General features: G+C 32.1%; 1 long non-coding RNA gene across 1 annotated transcript; it reads right to left on the bottom strand.

Annotated features, from left to right (window-relative positions):
• Positions 1 to 12,397: 12,397 nt before the first annotated feature.
• On the bottom strand, positions 12,398 to 13,835 carry LOC107981601. Its single transcript, XR_001729482.2, has 3 exons — positions 13,402 to 13,835; positions 13,124 to 13,253; positions 12,398 to 13,042 (listed from the first exon to the last, which is right to left on the bottom strand). It is a non-coding gene; the product is annotated as an uncharacterized LOC107981601 (long non-coding RNA).
• Between the last annotated feature and the right edge of the window lie 359 nt (positions 13,836 to 14,194).

Genomic DNA, 14,194 nt, shown 5'->3' with positions numbered 1-14,194 from the left:
GTTAATTTGAGGAAATAGTTTTATTTTATAAACATTGTAGTTAAGGTGGGGTTCTGGTGAATTTTCTAACTTTTTATATCGTAGTCACATTTTTATAAATTTTGTACTCATATTCGGTACAAAAAAGAGGAAGATTTGTAAATTTTGAGCCATATATATAGTATATTACTCAAATCATTGCAAAAAATAATTAAAAATTGGGCTTACTTGCAAAGGTCTCTTGCGCACTCCTTTTCAACTAAAACCAAAATTCTTACGGCCAATATTTGCATTTATTTGTGAATAAAATTTCATAGTGACCCGATTTTTAAAAAATCCAATTAATAAAATTTGGCACCTAAAAAATCAGTTTTTGGATTAAAAATTAGAAGAACTTTTTGTCCAATAACCGATTTTTCACGTACTAAATTTTATTAATTGTCTTTTTTTAAAATCGGGTCACTATGAAATTTTAATTTTGAATAAATGCAAATATTGGCCTTAAAAATTTTAGTTTTAGTTAAAAAGGAGTGCGCAAGAGACCTTTGCAAGTAAGCCCAATTTTAAACTATCTATTTGCAATAATTTGAAAAATATACTATATACTTGGCTCAAAATTTACAAATCTTTCTCTTTTTTTATACCGAATATGAGTACAAAGTTTAAGAAAATGAGACTATAATATAGAAAAGTTAGAAAATTCACCAGAACCCCACATTAATGCCGGTATGTTTTAAATTTAAATCAAAGGGCCCTTTGTGCTAAATAAGGACCAGCTCGCGCGTTGCATGGCGAGTCTGCAAGTTTTGACCAGTTGATTACAAGCTCGCGCCGTGCATAGAGAAGAGTGTTTTTTCGTGCGTCTCGTTTAGTGATGTTTAGTGACGTTTAACGCGCAATATGGATTCGAATGAGAAAGCGAAGCTATTTGAACATAAATTGTGCATTATTTGCCAAAAAAGAAGAAAAGTATAGGTGTATCAAATACGGCAATTGGGATAAGCAAAATCAAGTTAGTTGCAGATGTAAGACGTGATGATGTCCACCGTCGTTTACTGGCATTGCGCAAAGGTGGTAAGTTTTTGTGTGTTATTAGTACAACTAACTCTTTTTCAAAGTTAATTTTCTTTAATAAATCTAAGTATGCTCTAATCTTGGTTATGTCAAAGTTATACAAATATCTAACATAGATTTCCGAGCACTTGCTTAATAAAGTCTAATTGATTAAAGTTTATATATTGCATTCATGCAACGTCTTAAAAATTTATTATACATTGATTTCATAATTATTTCTAGATACCTTTTGCTATCACATGGATAATAAGTGTTATAAAAGATACACGCATAAAAAAAAATGTAAGAAAGTTTGATTATGATCGTGATAATGAATCGTCATATGAGTGCTCATAAGATTATCATATGAGTGCTCATATGATAATCATATGATACTTCCGACCGAATCCTCATATGAGAATCATATGAGTGTCGTATGATATATCGTAAATTCTCATAAAAATAAATAATTATTCTACCCCTATTCGATACTTATTAATTATATCTTTCTTTGTACTGTTGATTTGTACGTTGCATCGAGAATTTATTTTTTCATAGATATTACATTGAAAAAAATCCGGACTTGTGGAGATTTGAACCCTGAACCTCAAGATTATGAAGCAAGCGTTTTACCACCGAGCCATCGTGATTTAGTAGAAACAAATAATCATTATATTATCTAATACGTCCTTGTATGCTTTATTTATTATTAATTAATTATAATGAGTTTATTTTATTAAAACACACTAATAGTAATTGAGTAATAATAAATAAAACATACAAGGGTGCGTAAGTTATAATGACTATTTCATAAAGTAATCGACAATATCAAAGATCACGATGGCTCGGTGGTAAAACGATTGCTTCATAATCTTGAGGTTCTAGGTTAAAATCTCCACAAATCCGGATTTTTTTCAATGTAATATTTATGTAAAAATAAATTCTCGATGCAACTTACAAATCAGCAGTACAAAGAAGGATAATTAATAAGTATCAAGTAGGGGTAAAATAATTATTTATTTTTAAGAGAATTTACGATATATCATACGACACTCATATGATTCTCATATGAGGATTCGGTCGAAAGTATCATATGCTTATCATATGATTATCATATGATTATCATATGAGCACTCATATGAGCACTCATATGATTGCTTATATGATAATCATATAAACACTCATATGATTATCATATGATTATTTTCAGCCGGGAAATTGCCGAACTATTGTGCCACTGCCAAGTCATTTTGATCCGAGTAGTTACGTGACGGCAACCTTCGACAATTTTGATCACAACCCCTGTTAAAAATATATACCTGGATATCCAGGTGGATTTTCCATATGGATAATCTATATGGATTCATGTGGATTCCATATGGATTCATGTGGATTCCATATGGATTTATGTGGATTCCATGTGGATATTCCATAAGGATATCCACATAGATATCCATCTAGTTTTTTAAAAAGTCAAGACAGTTGAAAATGTTGTATGCGCCTGTTATGTATAGTTCATCTAACCATTAATGGAAGTACCATCCGGATGATAACACCAAAACTGGGGTTGTGAGCTCCAAAATCTTATTTTTTTTAGCATTCCAAAATTTTTATTTTTATAAAATAATTAAAAAGTGAATATCGTGCCGATCGTAGTGGTAACTGGTCTTTATATGTTAAAACAGTTCAAAAAGTGCTTCACATATTTAATGTCATGGACAGAGTAAACTATACTAGATGGGGTTCGATTTACGCAGAAGATATTTTGACGTTTTGAGAGAAAAATGCTGCAGAAATTTACTTACAGTTTTTAAATGGCCGATTTACTGTCCAACAATCTGATATTCCTTTTACATCTGTTAGTCCAGATCAGAAACTTGAACAGACGATAATTAGAATGTCAAAAAGTAAAGTTGGTGTTATAGTCATTACTAAAAATAAGGAATCTGTTGCTGCGTGGGCTCTTACGTATCATGAGTTATGAGCCATATCTGATTTACTAAAAAAATTAACTTTGTCAAATGATACAAACTTGGAGTTAGATATCCATCATGAATTTTCGAAACTAAGTGCTGAAAATTCTGAAGTGTCGATCACGAGGATTTTGAATTTTTTCGACAGCAAAACCATTAACCCTTTTTATGCCTGGATCACAAAAATTACGAAATATAGTAACCGGTGAGCTCGTGCACCCAGATAGCGTAAAAGAAATATTGAATATTTTTACTACAAGAACACAACTGTACAAGAAATTTAGAAATTAAAGAATTGTTGATAAAATAAAGCCATTATCTGCAACAATTCTGCGATACAACCTGCTGTCGTTTAAAACTGTCCCTGCGGCTGAAAAATCGAAAAAAAATATAGTTAAAAAAGAAGTAATTAATCGCATAATTGCTTTAGCAAATCATCGAAATTATTCTATTCAGAAATTGTTAACATATGATTTAACATTTGAAAACAAATTATTCGATGCAGACGGGTTCATCAAGAAAGAAAACAATAAAAGATCTTTAGTAAGAGAATTAGAAAAGAAGCTTAAAAATGACGAAAATATATTTGAAAAAAGTGAGCATTCGGCATGTTTTATTGTTGTAATGTTGGTCATGCGTAAAATTGGTTGGAAAGGCAAAAAAACTTTTGAAGATCTCGCAATTAGTTTGAATCAGTATGTTCAGAATAGAATAGATGTACAAGCTACAAAAGAATCGATTTTATATTTGATTCATATTTTGAAAATTCACCAAAATCTTCGGAACGTCTAAGACGGAGTCAAGTTGTATTACCTTTAATGATATTAATGAAGCTACAGCTTTGCCAAAAGAAGAAGATAAGTTTTGGGGTGCATCGGAAAATAAGATTTTACAACAAACTTACTTACGCCATTATATAGAAAAACATCAAGTTAGATTCTTGGATATACAAATCGTTTTTAGCACAACAAACACTGAGCTTTTTAAAGTAATAAATTATGATAACAACGAATTATTCTTGCACGTTCTTCAACGAAATGATATAGAAGAAACCGACATCAAAATTATGATTCACATAAATCATGCTGTGATGAACGGATTTATAAATATTCTTGTAATCTCATCCGATACTGATGTTATTGTATTGGCTTTATATTTTTATAATCTTTTCCAAGAAAAAGGTTTACAGGTACGTTAAATTTTAAATTTTAATTTAATAAACAAATAAAACCGACATGAATTTTAGTTACATGGTATGATTTATTTTTTAGACACTTTGGTTACAAGCAGGATCAAATACAACAACTAGAGATATTCCTCTACATGCTTTAGCCTCTATTCATGGAGAAAGATGTTGTTCAATTTTACCAGCTCTCCATCACCTTACTGGAGCTGACTATACTAGCAAAGTGGGTACCAAGTTAGCTGCACTACAAGCAAATTCAGAACAGTATTTATTAAAATTTGGTCAAGGTAAATATAATTTTTACATATTACTTATTAATTATGAAAATGATTCCGCATCATTTTCTTATATTATATAATTTACCTTAATATTTTTAATTCTTCCGAAACAAATCTTGAACATTTTTTGCAAGCAGCAGAACAGGATTTGGTAAAAGTCTATAAGAAGAATTCAAAGTGCAGTTCATTCAATGAACTTAGAGTTTGGTACTACTATCACACGAAAAGTTTTTCGGTAGAAGATTTACCACCTACCAGTAGTTCGATACAATTGCACATTTTACGATCTTTTATTATAGTTTATTCACAAACGAATTGCTTGGTTGAAAATATGGTACTATTAAATCCACTGGCTTTCGGTTTTCCAAAAGGAGCCGATTTATTAGTACCTAATTTTTAATTTATTATAGTTTAAAATATCTTAAAAATATCGATTAGCACCTACCAGGCTATTAATACGGGAAAATCTCTAATTAGTTGATAAAATTGTTAATAACTTTTAATCGACCACTTTTAGCGCAAAACACCTTGCGGATTCGGATTCAGAAAGTCAAAATACAATAAAAAAATCTTGGTGGATCCATGGACATTGAAGGCCCACGGCCACCTATATACTGCCCCAGCACTTTTACTTGGCCGAAACAACCATAAATTATCATTTATTCTAAGTGGGGATTTCCGTGTTACTTTTTCTTCTGTTTGAGCGCAAAATTTAATATCATTTCTTGGATCAAAATTACAATTAAAGATGATCAAGCTTCTACTAGTTATGCTACTACGATTGATACGGTATTTTCCAATTATTTAGATGAAATTGAGTGTCAATAATATTAAACATTGTACATAAATATATATTTTACATTTAAATGGAATCTAAATTACTTTTTACTTATCCCTGATCTATTTATAAATTATTAGACTGATTAGAATATTTTAATTATAAAATTATTATTGCCATCATGCGTTAAACAAGTTCTATATTTGATAGTTTCTATAAATCTCATATGAAGTTTTCACTTCTCTCGGGTGTCCCGTGACGCACATTTTTTTTTGGACGAAGATCTTCGTTTTCTTGATAAGTTATCGTTTCTCAAGGGTTGTTGATAGAGAGTGTAGGATTTTGGTGGTCAAATTTTGTAAGGTAGCCCTTTTCGTTGCATTGGAAGTAGATAATTTTTTCCGAGAAGAAATAGATCCAGGACTTTACATCCTCGTGCGTTATTTTTAGATTATTGGGGATCTTTTCAGTATCTTTGGATTTCACATACATTTGTTTTCGAAAATTAAGGAGGTGACCTAATTCTGGCATATGAATGCCAACTTTGTAGTAATTTGAGAAACAGGAATTATGCATATTTTTCTCAATTCTTTAAGAATAACGTACACTTGCGCTGTCTGTGCGTGTACTGTGCGAGGTACGCTCCATTCATTTGTTCGTGCATGTGCACTGTTACATTACTAATTATACCACTTTAACCTCATAATCATAACTTTAATATACTTTTCGGCTCTCGTGGTATAAAATATGGCTTAATACCAGATACGTGAGGTGCTTTTTACCTCATGTGACGTTTTTCGCACGGCTGCCGTGAGTCACCTACATCAAAATTTACTATCGTTAACAAAGATTTTATTTAAATATAATACATGATATCCTAAAGATGGAGGAGAATATCTAGCGTCAGTTCTTAAAACGAAAAATCTGTTAGCAAAAGGAACAACGGCCTCTTTTTATCGAGATAGAGAAAAAGAATTTAGGAATTTTTTTACCAACGATAAAGAGAATTCGTTGGTATATTGTATAGATGTTAAAGGTTTAGTCGATGCAATAAAACTGAATACGTATAAAGACGAGGAATGGAGACTTTTTATTGATTCGTCAGAACGAAGTCTGAAAGCTGTTCTGCTTCATAACGGAAATAGGTTTGCATCAATTCCCATAGCTCACTCGACTAAGCTGAAAGAGACTTATGAAAATTTAGAAATTGTATTGGAAAATTTAAAGTACTTGGAACATCAATGGAAAATTTGTGGTGATCTTAAAATTGCAACCATGATCTTAGGACAAGAATCAGGTTTTACTAAAAATCCCTGCTTCTTGTGTTTATGGGATAGTAGAGACAGGGTAAATCACTACGTTAAGAAAGTATGGCCAACTAGAACACATTTTGAACCAGGATCGAGGAACATTATACGTACGCCATTGATTGACCCATCAAACTATCTGCTACCACGACTTCATATCAAACTTGGCCTCATGAAGCAGTTCGTCAAAGCTCTGGATAAAGATGGCGATTGTTTCCAGTATTTGGGAGAAAAGTTTCCCGCAATAAGTGAAGCTAAATTAAAAGAAGGCATTTTTGAAGGTCCTCAAATTCGTACTCTATTTAAAGACGAAACATTTATCACAAAAATAAACGACACAGAAAAAGCTGCATGGCAAAGTTTTAAAACTGTTCGTGAGAACATTTTAGGAAATAACTATCAGGAACTAGTTGAACAAATGTTGGATTTCAAAAATTTGGGTTGCTTGATGAGTTATAAAATGCATTTCTTACATTCCCATCTTGATTACTTCCCTCTTAATCTAGGAGATGTCAGTGAAGAACAGGGAGAACGATTTCATCAAGATATAAGTGTAATGGAGAATCGATACCAAGGAAGATGGAATGTCAACATGATGGCAGATTTTTGCTGGACACTGAAGAGAGACATTAAAACAAATAACAAAAAGAGAAAAAGAAACCCTTGCATAGGTCATTTGAAGTAAAAAGAGTTCGTTACAAGAGAAAAAAGGAGTAAAGAAAGACATCGAGAGTTACTAAGCTAGTGGAAAAAAAGCAAAATAAGAAAAAAATATAAACGAAAGCAACTTTTCTCTGTACACAAGGAAGATATTATGTGATTAAATAAGATTTTTTACAATTTTTCGGTATCTTTTTCCATTTTTGGAAAGTTTTGATATGACATTTTAATCAGTTTAAACTGTTTCTTCTCAGTTTGACCTTGAACTGACCTTGAACCTGACGAGATGGGGCCAAACTGATTCCGGATTTGGATTCAGCGACCAAAAAAACATAAATATATGGCATTTTAATTTTTTTAAACCTTTTCTTCTTAATTTGACCTCCAACTGACCTTGACCCTGACGTGATGGGGCCTAACTGACCTTATATTCGAATTCAGCGACCCGAAAAACACAAAGATAGATAGGTCTGATTTCTCGCGCAGACAACTTATTTTATTTTGTGTGCCGGTGTAATTTTCCCATTCTATCAATGCTCATTCTAAAACGTTCACGATCACATGCAACCTGCATCCATTCACCACGTCGAGCACTCTGATAGGCAAACGTCCATGTACACATATTATGAATCAAAACTTTATCACTAAAACGTAGATTCTTATTTTGTTTGCTTGAGTTATTATCAGCACTCGATAACCTGAAATTAATTTATACTAACTTAAATTTTCTCATAATATTTCTAATAACATGATGTATCATTATTGATTTTGTAAAGGTTTATACTCACTTTATTCTATAATGTCCCCAAGCCAGTGTTTCATTGCTGTCTGGTATCAGGAATCTTTTATCATCGTACGGACTTAGTGCAATTTTTTCTTTCTGTATGGTTTCAACATTGTGTAATTTTGATCTAATAACAGATTGCTTTCTTTTCAAAATTCTTTGATTTTGCAAACAGTCTACATAGTCATCAAAACAAATAGTTTTTTTCACAACTGATGACTTTATGCCTTTGATTTTCTTTACAAAATCCACATTATCAACACGTATGCTGTACATTTTACTTCTCAATCCAATGTATTCAGTTGCATTCATCCATCAGTTGCATACAATCCATTGCATTCATCTTTCATTAGTCCTACAACTTTCTTATTCATACGTGGCATTCCAAAAACATTGTTTTCAGGATAATCTGATGTATCAAATCGTTCAATATTTGATTTAATATCTTCATACAATCATTACAGGTTACTGCATAAATCAAACTATCAGTGTCTGTGTACAACAACTTACAATTATTTTCATACTTTTTTAACATGTAATCATAATGAAAGCCGTACATAACAGTCTTTGAAACATCCAATACTGACAAACCAATATATAAAGGTTTATTCACATATACACTAGTCTTTCTCATTTCTATAGCAACTAAATTTTCACTAAATATTGCACTGCTATGAAAATTTGGTTTTGAAATGAGAGCTTCCATGCCATATCGTCCTTCCCACTTTGTCATGAGTTTTACATCAACATGCTTACGTACATTCTCCATAGTCTTGCCGTAAACAGCATTATTCATTAGTTTAAAAAGATTTTTTTCAAACTCATTTTTTGCTTTAGCTCTCATAGAACTATTTAAATCTATGTAAGGCTTCAACAATTGAGATTGTTTAAACTTTAACACTCGATGAATTTTAACAAGCTCAAGTCCATTTGCTAAAGCCTGTTTTAAAGCTTGATAATGAATAACATAATTGTTTTTATTCATAAAAGTAGCTAATAGTTTTTCTTGCTTGGATCCAGGAGGTTTCATATGCTCTGGGCAGAAAGGTAAATCATTATGTATACTGTGAATGTCCTTAGGATACTTAAGATCTACTTCCAAGATATATCCTTCAAGTGCATCATCGTCTATAGTTTGAACGTTTATATTTGTAAAATCTTGAATCCATTCAAATGCATCATATGGTAGAGATTGCGTCATTGCATAACCATAAAGATTATTAGCATCTAAATATATGAGATATACATTATCTTGATCGCATTTATAATGCTCTTTCATATATTTATGATTAGCTTTATAGCATATCTATGAGAACATTGACTTAATCCTCCTCTGATACCACGCTCAATAAAAAGTAACATATCAATATCCGTGATCAGTTTCAATTTAACACCAGTAATTTTAAGCATTGCATCGCAGGTGAAGCCAGGTGTTGTATAATAATGTGCTGGATCAAGACCATATACAGTCAAACACTGATCACGAAAATTTTCAAAAACATCAGCTAATAGTAGTATGTCTGTTTTCATGTAAAGATCTGATTATTCTCCAAGAGTTGTTATTTCAAACTCTGTTCACACTTTCTGCGCATGAGCATAATCATCTTGCGATACTGTTGAATCTGTGAGTGAACTGAAAAACTTCTCTATAGCAGGCAGCTCAGTTTCATTTAGTTTTTCCATACAATTAATGTATTCATAGGGAAAAACACCTTTTTTTGTCAAAAGTTGAAATTTCTTAGCCTCCAAATCTGAGAAAACAGATTTCAGTATTTTATACTCGTTCAGAAAAGATGCTAATTGATCGAGAGATGATGCCATAAAGCGGAATGAGTCGATGAAACGGAGCTTTATCACACTATTTTCAATATGCTTAGTAAAAGCAATATATTTTACCTTTGTTAAGGGAAGAAGATCAACTTTGCCTGGAAAACAATTAGATATATCTTTGATTATAAAATGAGCATCATACCCACTTAAATTATGAAAAACCACTGGAATTATTCTTGAATCTTGATAGTTCAAATTACATCCAGCGTGAGCAGATCCTCGATATTTTGAGGTTAAGTGACAGTGATCATGAACTTTAATTCTATAATCTATCGATTTTTCACAAATATGACAGGTATCTGACTCGTTAAAAGATATTTGTTGCTCTAAACTAAGATTTTCCATTGGTATAGGATTTCCATATATATTATCTATTTGTTCAGCTATCAATTTCAATTCCTTAGCAAACCACAATGCTGGTTCTACTCTTCGATAACTGCTAAATCGAGATAAAGAATCATCATAACTGCATTTCAAAAAATATCCAATACTAAACATATCATGTTTTTGATATGCTGTAGTATTCTTTGGTTCATCTTCTTCTTCATCATCTTCTGACTCATTAATCGGTATTAATAAACATTCACAATCTGCATAGATAACAAATGGTATTTTTTCTTTAAATCTATCATTTTTAAAGGTTATGATATCATTACCAACTTTTGGTAATTTAACCTTGCAATCATTAATCAGCTTACATTGCTGCAGATGTGCTTCTAAATATTGTTGAGTAGAAAAAAAGTGTAGACATCGGTCACATATGTGAATCTTCTTCTTTGTACGTGTCAGACTACTACTCACCAATCTTGATAGATTTTTAATGTAAACGTAATGATAATCGTTACAATTCATGTTACTATCATCATCACTATCATACATATCTTTTCCAGCTTAAATCAAAAGAAGATTAATATGATTTACTTTCTTTTCCAACGTAAGATGAAGTGGTATAACCTCTCGGCCATCTAAACCAAAAACATTCACTGAAATTTCATTATTTTGCTTTTCGAATTTAGATACTTGTTTCAAAGCTACTGGAAATTCAATTCCTTTCATATTTAATTCTCCATCAAATCTGACATAATTAATGACTCTGTTAGGATGATCTTGGCGAGAAACTGGATGAAGCGCGGACAAAATTGCCCACTTAAAACATTGATTGTCTGTATTTTTAACATTTATACAAGCTTTTTTTCTTTAATAAATTTAGGTAATGGTATATATGAACTACCACCTCGCATTGCGTTTAAATTGTTCATATTTAGTTGAATATTGATAATTGAATCTAATGTCCAGCCGGAATCCTTATCTTGAAATTCTTCAATCGCATTTAAAAGAGGTAGTTTAACGTTCTCAATAAACCACTGTTTTAATGAAGTTGATAAGAAAATTTCTGCATTAGATGTACTAAAATTTTTCACCTCAATTATATCACCTTCAGCACTTAACTTTTTAAACTTACACGATAAAACAGTATTTATTTTTAAAGCGTTTCCACACTTTTTTAAAATGTTCTTTATACGTCTTGTAAAAAGCTGAGATGAGTCATCTAAAAATGCACTAATATCGATATGCTCAATATTAGCAATAACGCTTGTACACATGCGATTTTTAAAAGCACTATCTAAATTAATTCATTTTATACGTTGACTCAAACTTTGTGTGAGTGTTCCACATTTTTAAACTACTAAAGTATGAAGTTTCACGCGAATACACTCCACTCTTGCTGTAATGTGTAAAACACTTTGCTTTTGCTGCACTGTTAGACTGCTATTATTCAAGACTTTTCGCAAAGTTTTGAGAGCAGCTTGTAATGTTTTTTCCATCGATCAAATACCTCTTTTGGATTATGAGACTTTAGAAGATTAGCTGCTTCTTCTAAAAACTTCAAGTAAGTAACACATTCGTCAACTAATGTCGTCATGATTTACTTTTTTGTGTACACGAGAGAAAGAAAGTGACTCTACGTAGCTGTAGCGCTCCTTATATTCCATGTTATTCAAGGTCAAAGTATGATAGTGGGGGATTAATTCAAGGTTATTGTAACAAGTCAGTGGGGATAAATTGAAGGTCATTATAGAAGTTAGTAAAAGGGATTCTTACAAGGTTATTGATACGAATTCATAAAAGAGTATGCCTGTATGACTGCTACCAACTAAGCAGAAGAATGCAGCGCCTAAATTAATATCATTTAAACTCATAATTAGACATTTATAGTATTTAGCAACTACGGTTTGAATCTATAATAAATCAACTTTTTCAAACAATTATAATTTTCAACAAGATATTATCAAAGATTTTAGATTTTAGATCACAGTAATTAGATTTTTTTATGATTAGCTTTTTATATTATACAAAATTATGAATAGTAACAAATAAGAACAGATTGTTTGAATATATAATTTCTTTTAATTTTAATATATAAAAACATACAAAAAGTATAATGAAGTTTATATAATATCAATTTTAAATCATGCTAAATAGCTTATTTAATTAATATGGCACTTTAGTAGAAAAATGATATAAACTTAAATGACAACTTTAAAAATTATAAAATTATTTAATTAAATCTGTACACACACACACACGCACACACAGATAAACTTTTCTTTTTAAATTTTATGAATTCGGCCATATCATTTTTTATGGCTTCAATTGCCCTTCGTGATGATGATGATTTTGTTGAAGACGACGGCGACGACGTCGATGACGATGATGCCGACGAAGATGATGAGTTTGTTGACACTCTGCTACGTTTTTTAGGAATTTGATAAGGTGGACTTACAATGGGAATAGGTATAAGGGCAGGGATTTGTTTTTTAGGAGTAAAAAATTTCTCCTCATTTTCATCGTCTGAAAAATCGGATGAACTGCTTATAGGTGAGCAGCCGGCTATCAATAATTCTTTTTTATTATTAGGAAGAGGAATATTTATAGGAGAGCTTTTTGTTACTGGTTTTGATAGAAATTGTTTTTTATTAAAAGGAAGAGGAATGTTTACTGGGATTATTGACTTTAATATTGGCTTACGGGGGTTTGTTAGTGCGTTATATAAAATCGGGGAGGATAATGCTGGTGTTATATATGAAGGTGTTATTGGGACGGAGGGATTTGGACAAGATTCAGACTTCGATAATGAACATGGCTCCGGAGCGGATGGTGTAGGGAGTGACTTCAATATCTCATCATATTCGTTGGTTTCATCTATACTAATCTGAAAAAATACACGAAGTTTAAATATTGTTCAACAGTAAAAAGAAATAATGTGTTGAAAGCAAAGAAAAAGTTTACTTACTCCAACAGGCATTTTTGATACTCCATTATAATATTCGAGATCAAACGTTGAGAAAAGTATCATCATCGATACTCATATAATTGGTGGTGGTAATCATGGTGGTGGCATTTGTAGGTGAATACTGCTGTTCCTGTAAAAAATAAAAACGAAAAAGCTTATTAATTTTATCGATAAATAGGATATATAAAGACATGATGATAAAGAGAAAATAATAACGTAATAATCCAAATACTCAGATATATATAAATACATAATAATAAAGAGAAAATGTGTAATACCTGATGATGTTGTTCAAAAGCTTGCTTCGATCGCGGCTCCAGCTACAAATCTGATTGTAGATCGAGCTGCGTCTCTGACTGTAGATCGAGCTGCGACTCCGAGTACAGGTTCGACCGCGGCTCCAGCTGCAACTCTGATTGTACATCGAGCTTCGATTGTAGATCTACCTGCGGCTCTGACTTCAGATCGGGCTGCAGCTCTGACTGTAGATCGAGCTTCTGCTCCGACTGTACATCGAGTTGCGGCTCTGACTTTAGATCGGGCTGCAGCTCTGACTGTATATCGAACTTCTGCTCCGACTGTACATCGAGCTGCGGCTCTTCAAGTAGCTCCTGCAGCTCTTGCACCTATAAAATAAAAAATATGAATAAGTCAATCAACTTCCACATACACGCGCGTACTCATACACACGTACAAATACACACACGCATACATACACACATACATGTGCACACACGCATATACACGTAAACGCATACACACGTATACACACATACGCACGCAGGCGCGCACGCACGCATACATACACATAGACGCACGCAGGCACAAAACATGTATACACACATACATATGCAGGCACGCACGCATATAAACACTCACATAGACGCACGCACACACCCACATACTCACACACACGATTTGTACCGCGACATATACACTCATACTGTTTAAAATTAAAATCATAATATAACACTTTACCTGTCTTTCACTTGTATTTGGAACAGCGGGGTCTTCGTATAAAGGAAAAAACTTTAATGCTAAGTTGCGAGCAAACGGAGGTAATGGTAAATC

The sequence above is a fragment of the Nasonia vitripennis genome (genome assembly GCF_009193385.2).
Source record: "Nasonia vitripennis strain AsymCx chromosome 4 unlocalized genomic scaffold, Nvit_psr_1.1 chr4_random0007, whole genome shotgun sequence".
Lineage (NCBI taxonomy): Eukaryota > Metazoa > Arthropoda > Insecta > Hymenoptera > Pteromalidae > Nasonia > Nasonia vitripennis.
This window is presented reverse-complemented; position numbering and strand designations above follow the sequence as displayed.